Consider the following 9,745-nt stretch of genomic DNA (forward strand, 5'->3'; position numbering starts at 1 on the left):
CCAGACAGAGATTATACAGACAAGCAATAGGAAAGTCGGGACTACAGTGATAGAACAACAAATAAATGAGGATTTCACACTTCAGCTATTGAGCAGTGAGTTGTTCCCAGACAGGGTGCTATCCTGGTAGAGGTTGTGGGTGTTGGTTGTGTCAAAGTTAGACTCAGGACTCACAGTTTGTCAGACCACTCTGTTTTATTAGCACAGCGCTTCTGCTAATAACACCCAGATAACGTGAGCCCCATGCAAGACACAAACTATCTTATTTATACAGATAAAAGGATGAGAACTTAACAAGATAACAAAGGGAGCAGAATCAGATAAGTTTACCTGGGCTAGGCATGCATATCTTATTTCCTTACTAATTACTACCCATCTTCTGTTAATGTTTTGCCATTAGCACCATTGTTTATGCCTAATGTTTCTTTTCCTGGCACCTGTATTTCAACATTTCTTATTTCTGCTTAAAGGTACATACAACATTTCTTTAATCCATTCTTATTTTTACAATATAATTCATTCTACTTTCACAATCCCTCCTTTTGGTCAAGCTTACACCATGACCAAAATTTCACTGGGTTCCACGTATTAACGGTTCTTTATCTCTTTGTTCATCAGCAATATTCAAAATTATCATATTAGCACTCTGTTCTGGGGCAGTCACCTGAGTGGCATGCCTTATACAATTTTGGGTACAACAGGAGACTAACTGAAAACATACAAAAATTATTAGGATTCCAAACAGGATAGTCAGGGCTCCCTGAAACAACCAGTTTCCTATGCCAGAGAATACTTAGCCACTTCCATAAAGAACTCGGCTCTTCATGGGGAAGATATGCGATTTGTTCTAAGTGGCTAGCATGATCTATTACCTCATTGGTATCGTCAGGTATAAACACACAACATTGTTTTCCAATGAGAGCACAGGTCCCTCCTTTGGCCGCCAGCACTATGTACAATGCCTGACGGTTTTGGAGGCCACCTGTCGGATCGCCCCTGTTTCTTTGGCCAGGGCTCTTAAACTTTCTCCAGTTTTATTTGCCATTATTTTAACTACTTCTTTTAACCTCAGGAACCTTTTTTTTTTGCCTGGTGTATTACTCCCCCAAGTGGGTTAAAGGAACTGCCAATAGTCTCTTCCCAGGTGTCATTACTGTTCCATATTGTGTTAAACAGACAAGGTCCTCCAGTGAGGTCTGGGGAATTGAGTGGGATAGCCAGGACAGGAACATCAGTTTAAGAGTGGGCTGGGATGTGGCTGCAGACCCAGCATTTAGAAATATTAAGGGTCTGAGCTATCCACACTTGCTGCTGGATAAAAGAATTGTCATTGTGGACTCCCCAGACCTTCAGACACCAACAGCCGAGGAACAGGCACCACCAGAGGCGCATGTTGGAGGCAGGGCCCTTCTGGTTCTGACAACCTCAACTGAGGGAACTGTAGTCACAGTTTTATGTCCACCAGGCAGCAGGCGCTAGGCTCACTACTGCTTTTTCTTGGGCCTTGCTTTAGGTAGTCGTCTGCTTCTGGCAACCCTTACGAGAACGTAGATTGTAAGGTATTGCAGGCTGTTCCTCTACGTCATCTTCTGGAGTCAAAATTGACTCTGCGTGGTCCTGAGGTGATGATTGGTTCGCTGGGGTTGGTGCATTCTTACACGGCAAAGCATGTATCCATGCTGCGGATGCCAGACAGTTTAAGAGCCGTCTGGGTAGTAAGCAGTGCCTGATGATTCTTTGATACTCTTTTAAGTCTTTTTGCTTCTTTCCTTGACTCTGGCTATAACAATGGCCTTCACACCTTATCTTTTCCTGATGCATTCATTCCTCATTCACACAAACAGATTGAGAATACAAACAGTAGTATTTTATATTGAGCAAAAAGGCATTGCAAATTAAACCTTGCTAAGTTTTACAATTAACCAAGACAATTTACATTGAGACCCAGGCCTTCAATGTTTCTCTAATTTACTTAACATAGAGACAATAGAGAATCCTGTCTCTTACTACCTAAATCTTAAAACAAAGAGTTAGAGAGGGCCCAATTTGTAATGCATATGGGAAAACAGAATCTTATAGTCCCAGAGGGTCATTTCTTTCTGCTATTCAAAAAGGGTGGCTGGTAGGATGAAATCAAATTATACATTATAAAGTCCAGCTCCTACATATCCCCCTTTTGACACTAAGATTATTAATCGCCAGTGTCACTTCTTATGTAGTAAAATACTGGGAGGTGATTTGGGCCTGTGGCTCTAGCTTTGCATACATTTGTTTTATCCACCAGCATATTTTAAACATTTCAATTAAACACATACAATTTAAAACCAAAAAACAATTAGGGGTAGTAACATTAGTATGCCAGTAGTTGTGGGAGACCATCCAGATAATATGAATGGTTCTGTTTCCCACATTGTTTTGTTTGTTTTTAGGAACTATGTTACCTTTTTACCTTTTTAAACAGATAATTGGTAACTGTTTGCCATTCAATGCTAAGACTAATAGAGAACTCAGCTAAATCAGTGCTTACAGTAAGCTGAGACTTTTTGGTTGTGGCAAATAGTAAATGTGATTATTGGTAAACACAGTACTTACATTACATGTACATTTGTCTACTGGTGGGTTGCTAACACTTTTATCCTTTTAAAACACTTCTTTCCAAGAATTAACACACACATTGCCCGTTATACAATACTTTGGCCTAATTATTAATTGTATCCCACATACAGGATCCTAGTGAGATGCCTTTACTACAGGGCTTTGGAGCAACAGGCATGGATAAGCATACCCACTTTTGAGGAGTCCACTTGGTACAACCTCTAGTGTCCAATAGTTTCCCTTCCTCCCCAGCCCACTGGCTTGAGGTCTGAGGTAGCCAGAAGGATCCCAGGTGCAATCTGTGGAGTGGGCTAACTTTCCATCTCTTTGCTTCCAGAGCCTGTTGGTGTGCAATTTTAACAATTTCTTCACTTAACAAATTTTGTCTTACCGTACTGGAGACATACTGCATCCAGTTATATTGATAGGTATTAAACAATTATTTTTTTTTCTTTGCTTTAACAGATGTATTAAAACCTTAATATTTTCTGATATTACCCAAAACATCTTATGTTCTAAATATCTGCATTTGAGTACATTCCATAGCTATTGCAGTATGTTGTGTTTTTTTTTAACTTATTTGTTTTTGTAATAGGTTGTTCTGTAGCTGGTATTAGCTTTTTCTGATTTCCTGAAAGACAAAAATAACATTTTTCTACCCCTTTCAGGGTGGCATTGATTGTCGCTTAAAAGATTCCTTTCTTTTACAAATACCCTTGCTGATTGCAGGCAAAACAGAGGAATTACACCCATATTTTCCTGTGGGTGTGGTTTTTTTTTTTTGTTTGTTTTTTTTTTTTTTAGGCAGGCCAGGTTTTAATGGCTTCTACTTTTTAAGGGTTATGGGGAAATTATTCCACTGTTGAGGTATACCACCTCATGAATTTAATAACTAAAGTTTTTCTTCTTATATAGCAGACCAAGTTTGTAATGTTTTTCCTGCTGTGTTAAGCTTTAAGTTTATTCACAGGTAATAGCTGAGAAGCATCATTACCATATTACCTTAAAGGATTTTTCCAAAAATCATACACACTATACGTTGTTACAGGGGTACTTACTAACATTAAATTTATTTCAATGTTTAATATTAACAATAACATTTAGCATCAAATCTCTTAAAGGGATCTTGTTATACCATGTCTTTTATTTAGGCAATTTCTTTTGTGCTGGCAGTTTTCACCTTCCTTTATCAGTTAGGTAATTTGCATCAACACAGGCTTGGCTTTTGGATTCAAAGCCATCAGCAGAGCTCAGAGACTCTGTCTTAAAAGGGACACAATCAACTTCCACCAGAGTTTTGATTTCTTTCCACTTTCAACTCCTGCTTACAAAACACACAGAGATCTGAAAAAGAAAACAGTCTATTGCGGCTCTTTTTGGAGCCCTAATAGGATTTTAATTCAGTAGCATATTTCATTTGTATTTCTTTTACCCCTTTTTACAATATACACTGCACATGTCCTAGGGAAAAAGCACATTTCTTCTATACTACAACTTTTTTTTTTAAACATTAGCCATATCAATTTTTACATACGATGTAACTATTTCTTTTTTCTTACAGAGTTTTCATGTACCCTTATCAAAAGTGACAGTCTGATTACACAGAGCCATTTTAAGGCTCAGTGTTTTTAACATTGCTTCTTTTTGTTTTGTGCACCTCACCTCTGCTGTTGCTTCAGAGGGGCACTGTTAAAAAAACTTTTTTATTCTTTCACTACAGCTCTTATCTGCTATTGTTACCAAAAAAACCCAACAACCAACCAAACAAAAAGACTCCAGAATCTCTCCCTATTCTCCTGATTTTGACTGCCCTATTGCAGGTCATGGGACTTGGTTTTTATTTAAAAAAACATTTTAAATTTTATAAAGAATCAAGTTACCCCTTAAGGGTTAAATGCTAAATCCCAAAGCCAAACAACACTAATTACCTGTGTCTTGCAAAAAGGTCTGTCAGTTTTGCAACTTTGAATTAAGAGTCAAATGAATTTTTAGTGGCATTAAAAACAAAAACAAAACTAATTTATCTTACACCTACAAAACAGGAGTTTTACAAACCAGATGTGCTGGTTTAGATTCTTAGAACTTTACATATTTTCACAGACAAATAGATACATACACATTTTCACAAAATTTAACTGCTTAATTCTCTCCAGCCTTTGTAGAGTTAACTTTTCACTCTCTCTCCTTAAATCACTTGTTTTTCTCCCAAAATAACACCTTTATCACCTCAGATTTCACCATTTTAAGTATTGTTCCAGGGGTTCATGCCTGCACTTACTGCTTTTCTTACTCCTTACACTATGCCCTTAGGGCTTCCAACCTGTTTTTCAGTTTCTTTATCTGTTGTTTGCCTGCTTTTAAGGGGTTTGGATCGATCCGGGGTGGAGGTTTTTTTTTTTTTTTTTTTGAGAACGGGGTAAAGGGGAGCGCTCGGTCTGGTGGTGAGAGAGGAGGCTTTTAATAAAGCTTTTAACCTATTATTTTGAATATTTGAGAGAGGCGAGTTTTGATTTTGTCCAGCTACGATTTGCCTCTTCCCACCACTGAATGAAACAATTAACCTCTTCTTTAGTCAATTTAGCTTTAGGTTGGCCGAGTTTGTCATTTAAGACGTCCACTCGGTCTTTGTTCCAAGATTTTAACAGTGGCCACTGAGTTTTGGGATTCCCCTGAGTTAGCCTAGACCATTTTTCCAGAAATTTACAGGAGTCCGGACCCTTCTTACAGGAGTCTGGACCCATCCTAAATATATAAAATGAGCCAGCGTTCATTTAGGGAACTGTCCTGACTTAGACGTCTGGTTACCCATACAGGAGGACTTCACACACCAATCGCACAAGAAGGAAATTTGGGTTCGTCAGAGCAACACACAAAAGGAGCCCACTGGCTACTGCCTCAATTGCCCTTGCTTTCACACCAGGGGTTTTACCCAAAGTGTGGTGCGGCTGCAATTGTGCAGATTCCACTCACTCAGACCGCCGGGACAGGAACTCCTTGGTCGGCCGATCCCCGGACAGAGATGGCACCCAGACTCAAACACTCCACAGGAAGACAGATAGACACAGAGACAGGACAGTCCTCAGTCCGGACAAAACACAGAAATAATTACCTGACCAGATTCCTGATGTCAGATCCTGGGATCCCTACCAGAACAGAGTGGGAACCAACAGGTTCGATGGCGTAGACTTCACTGTGGTCGTGCACCTTTCCGTTCTGGTGGAGGACCGCTCGGGCCAAATGCCCAGGTGCCGGCTGCCACGGTCGTCCCACAAAACGGTCAGGAATCACACAGCCCCAGTGAAGACGGTTGCCATCTCGGTGGAACCTCCAAATTGTCAAAGTTAGAATCAAGACTCACAATTTGTCAGACCACTCTGTTTTTATTAGCGCAGCGCTCCGCCAATAACACTCAGATAATGTGAGTGGCCATGCAAGACCCAAACAGTCTTATTTATACAGATAAAAGAGCGGGAATCAAACAAAGGGACAAAGAGAGAAAAACAGCAAAATTCACCTGGGGCATAGCATGCGTATCCTACTTCCTTACTAACTCCTATAGATCTAAGGCTAATGCTTCACCAATTGCCCTTAAACGGTGCAATTGTTCTATGTTAATGTCTGTATTCCTGACACCTGGACTCCAGCATTCCAGCGATTTTCCTTAAAGGTACAGACAGCATTTATTTAATCCTATCTATTTTTGTAATATAATTAATTATACTTTCACACACCTCAGGCTCAGCTTTAGTTCTGTTTCTCAGCTCTTTTGGAAAATCGATCTTTAGTCTGACATGTAGCATCCTTGCATTAGGAGATGGCTAATTAATAAGACCATAAACCTTGGCAATCAAATGGAACCTGAAGTCCACAGAAGAGCCCGAAAGGCCCTTGGGGAGTGGAGTGCAAGTTGAGGAAGACTTCCCTGCACAGCTTCTCTCTCAATACTCGTTTTCCTGGATTGAGCGCAAAAGTCGGGAATCAGCTCAGGGTAGGGTTATACCATGTGTGTGCAGTGGTTAGACAAGAAACTGGACTGGTATGGAGCAAAACACTTGTGTGTACGTTTGAGAAGGAGCAGAAAAGAGCATTGGGGCTGCGGTATAGCGCTTGCATAGGCTTTCTTTGGCCTGTTTTGCTGTAAGAGTTAACAGTGAAAGATTGTTAGTCACAGGTAAGTGGGTGCGTTTATGCAAATTAGGAGCATATAGGGAAACCAGCAAGAGGAAGGAGGCTGAAAGACTTCTCTGTCTTTGAACAGAATTGTGTGTTAAGGGCTCTTGCTTTGAATTCTTCCAGTGGAATCATTTCGGGGAAGTGATCATCACTTCGAGTTACCTAGTTATCAAGTGTCGTGAATGGTGTTTGGTGCGTGTCTGGGAGCTCCTCGTGCTGAAGTAGAAAGCAGTGGGGGAAGAGCGGCTGCCTAGCATCCGAGACTTTCAGCATCGCTTCTCAGCTCCTTGGAGCTAAGATCAAAAGCGTACATGTGACTCCACGCACCCGCAAGGGGGAAGAGACCTGTAAACTTCCCCTGTTGGACTTTATCGCCTGAGCCCAGAACCAACCAAACTGAACTCTGCCCTGTGAGGGGCACCCTATCACCATTATCCAGTCTGCTCATTTACTCACGCCCATGACTATCCATAACCTGCTTGAATGAGTGATGTGCCCTCACTGCTTGCTGGCTGTACCTTGAACTCTCTCACCGTATACCCTGCATTGGGGACATGACAGACTGTTTATATGTATATGCTGCCTAACACCAAAACGCTAACATCCCCCCACAACCTGTATGTTACCCCCAATGACACAATAACTGACGCTCCAAACACTTTGTATCGTTTATTTTAAATATTCTCTAATAAAATTTAAATCTGTTCTTATCAGTTTAATATCTGATAGGTCCTTTATTTGAGGACTGTATATTAAATTGATTTTTGAAACAAGGGGATGGAATAGGGGCTTGCTCTGTCCACCCCATGCATTGACCTGGTATTGCAGTGTCTCCAGGACCAGTGCCTCTCCTTCTGGGGAGAATTGTCTGGTTAAAAAGAAGAAAAAAGTTTCACTTTAAAGATGCTGATTTGAGAAGATTTTTTTAAAGTAGTTGAAAAATCAGATCTCTTTATCACTTTGGTTTTTTTATAACAACATATTGTTAAAATTTCTTGGGAGTGTTTTCTGAGTCTACAGATGTGAGTTTCTTTGTCTTGCTGGAGGATTGTTTTAAAAGCTGGAATTCTTCTGTTTCCTTTGAATCTTTTTAACAATATGAGGGATGAATGCTTTCCGGACTGAGGGTCTGTTTGGGAGATGGTTGGTTGGGGGGGGGTTGTGTGTGTGTGGGGGGGACACAGATTGCTAATATTCGAGGTCACATGTCTATCAATAACTGGATGAGTTACACAGACTTCTCCCCTCCCAGCCTACGTTCCATGTATCTTGACTGAGCCTGCCACCCACCATCCCAGAGCAGAAGCCTGAAGCCTGAGCCCCACCGCACGTGGGGAGGAGGGGAACTCCCGCTGGTTGCCTGCTCCTGCAGTGTTTATGACTCCGGAAGGGGGTAGGGACCAGCCCCTGCAGGCAGCCCGGGGGAAGAGCCGCTGCTTTGCTTTCCCCGACTCCCCCTCAATTACAGCCCGGGAGGCTGTGGCCACAATAAAAGCCCCTGGTGGCCACATGAGAAATGCTGGAGCCTCACAGTAAACAAATCCCAGCAGGTTTGTCACTCCCTGTCCCCCACCCTGGGGATTTCCTGCCCTCTCCCACCCAGACCAACCTTCCTGGAAGTTCCCACCCCCTGTGTATTTACTGCCCTTTCTCCCCGCCAAGGGGAACCCGCCAGCAACTCCCTGCTAATCCCTCCCTCAACTGGCTCCACTGCAGCCATTTCCCTTCCCCGGCCCCTGGGAGGACGGAATGAGCTGGAGCAAAACATGGATGTTGCGCTGCAGCCTGTTAGGGCAAAAAGGGCAATTGGGGACATGTCAGAACAGGAAATAATTTCACAGCACAATTCCCCCCAGGCTCTTTCCCTGCACACGGATATTCCAGCTTGTCCTGCATGGGACAGAAACATTCAAATCTAGGGCTGTCAATTAATTGCAGTTAACTTACACAATTAACTTTAAAAAATCATGATTAATCTGTTTTAATCACACCGTTAAACAATAGAATACTAATTTAATTTTGTTTTTCTACATTTTCAAATATATTGATTTCAATTACAACACAGAATACGAAGTGTACAGTGCTCACTATATATAGTTTTATTACAAATATTTACACTGTAAAATATAAAGTACTGTAGTGCAATCTCTTTATCATTAAAGTGCAACTTGCATATGTAGATTTTTGTTGTTGCAGAAGTGCACTCAAAAAGAAAACAATGTAAAACTTTAGAGTCCAGTCAGTCCTACTTCTTGTTCAGCCAATCGCTAAGACAAACAAGTTTGTTTACATTTACTAGAATAATGCTGCCCGTGTCATATATACGTCACCTAAAAGTGAAATCAGGCTCGCTCATGGCACTTTTGCAGCCAGCGTTGCAAGGTATTAACGTGCCAGATATGCTAACATCCATATGCCTTCATACTTCAACCACCATTCCAGAGGACATGCTTCCATGCTGATAACGCTCGTTAAAAAAATAATGCGTTAATTTGTGACTGAAGACCTTGATGAAGAACTGTATGTCTCCTGCTCCATGATTGTATCCGCATTCTGCCATATATTTCGTTTTATGGCAGTCTTGGGTGATGCCCCAGCACATGTTGTTCACTTTAAGAACACTTTCACTGCAAATTTGACAAAACACAAAGAAGGTACAACGTGAGATTTCTAGAGATAGCTACAGTGCTCGACTGAAGGTTTAAGAATCTGAAGAGCCTTCCAAAATCCAAGACGGACGAGGTGTGAAACATGTTGTCAGAAGTCCTCAAAGAGCAACACTCTGATGCGAACAGTACAGAACCTGAAGCACTAGACAGGAAAATCAATCTTCGGTGGGTGGCATCTGACTCAGATGAGGAATATGAATGTACTTTGGCAGGGGCGGCTCTAGCCATTTTGCCACCCCAAGCACGGTGGCACGCCACGGGGGCGCTCTGCCGGTCGCCTGTCCAGCGGCTCCGGTGGACCTCCCACA

At 41.7% G+C, this 9,745-nt stretch overlaps 1 non-coding gene across 1 annotated transcript; it reads left to right on the forward strand.

Moving 5' to 3' along the window:
* The first annotated feature begins 7,436 nt into the window (after positions 1 to 7,436).
* Positions 7,437 to 7,621, forward strand: LOC120376408. Its single transcript, XR_005587288.1, has one exon. It is a non-coding gene; the product is annotated as a U2 spliceosomal RNA (small nuclear RNA).
* The last annotated feature ends 2,124 nt before the right edge of the window (positions 7,622 to 9,745 follow it).

The sequence above is a fragment of the Mauremys reevesii genome, linkage group 12, assembly GCF_016161935.1.
Source record: "Mauremys reevesii isolate NIE-2019 linkage group 12, ASM1616193v1, whole genome shotgun sequence".
Classification (NCBI taxonomy): domain Eukaryota; kingdom Metazoa; phylum Chordata; order Testudines; family Geoemydidae; genus Mauremys; species Mauremys reevesii.